This window comes from Aplysia californica, unplaced genomic scaffold, assembly GCF_000002075.1.
Source record: "Aplysia californica isolate F4 #8 unplaced genomic scaffold, AplCal3.0 scaffold00017, whole genome shotgun sequence".
NCBI classification, from domain to species: Eukaryota; Metazoa; Mollusca; class Gastropoda; order Aplysiida; family Aplysiidae; genus Aplysia; species Aplysia californica.
Window position 1 is genome coordinate 71,928 of NW_004797287.1, and position 1,136 is coordinate 73,063.

Genomic DNA, 1,136 nt, shown 5'->3' on the forward strand with positions numbered 1-1,136 from the left:
ATCATCAAGAGAGAGAGAGAGAGAGAGAGAGAGTGGAAGAGAGGAAGAGAGAGAGAGGGGGGGAGAGAAAGAGAGAAAGATTGAGAGAAATTGATTGAGAGAGAGAGAGAAAGATTGAGAGAGAGGGAGATTGAGAGCGAGAGAGAGAAAGATTGAGAGAGAGACGTGAGAGGAGGATGCAAAAGTTGAGGAGGTCGCGACATTTTACATAACGGTAGCTTGACTAGTAATTATCAAGTTTGCATCATTGCTTTACACAAAAGCACAAAAAGTAATACAGAAGAATAGTATGTAAAGGCCACATAATGTGGTCACATAATTAAATATTATTTATAATTATTAAGTGGCACTTCTAAGAACTGATCGAAAAAGAGAAAATTGAAGAGAAAAACACAAGAAACCATGTGACTAACTGTTAAGCAATGCTACCCGCTTATTTGAGACTTCAATGATATCATGTGTTTGGAACAACGGTCTGTGGGTAGGCGAAAGACCCCAGTCAACATTATAGGGTTATGTCAGACGTGGGACCTCCGCATTTACCCTCGGTCAAAACAACCAAAGTTCAAAGCGCCCCTTTGAAGATTGGAACCAGTAATTCAACATGATGCCAACTGGGCTAACGAAGGGGCCCGATTAGTCCGATTTGGGGAAAGAAATCCAACACATAACCATGGTTTTACTTACTTGACAGTGTTCACTCTTATTCTGTCCTTGCCAAACTCTGAAAGGCAAACAGAAAAGACAGGTTACCAACTGTCATACATGATACTTTAGAGCAGGGTTTTTTTCATACAGAAATGTGGGTGTTATCCTGGCAGAAAACATACCTTCAAAAGATATCAGTAAACATTAGCCCTGAATTCGGAACTCACTTGACTTTGTACGTATATCTGGGGTCTTCTCTCTTCACCGGGTCACGTTTGAGGGTCTTATGAGAAAGAAGGTTCTTTTTACTTATTTTAAGGATACGTGTGTGTGTGTGTGTGTGTGTGTGTGTGTGTGTGTGTGTGTGTGTGTGTGTGTGTGTGTGTGTGTGTGATGAGCTTGTGCACATGTGTAAGTTTCTGTGTGTTTGGGATCCTTGAATGAGGGAAATGTGTTGCGCAAGCTATTGTTAGTAGACAGTGTGAAAT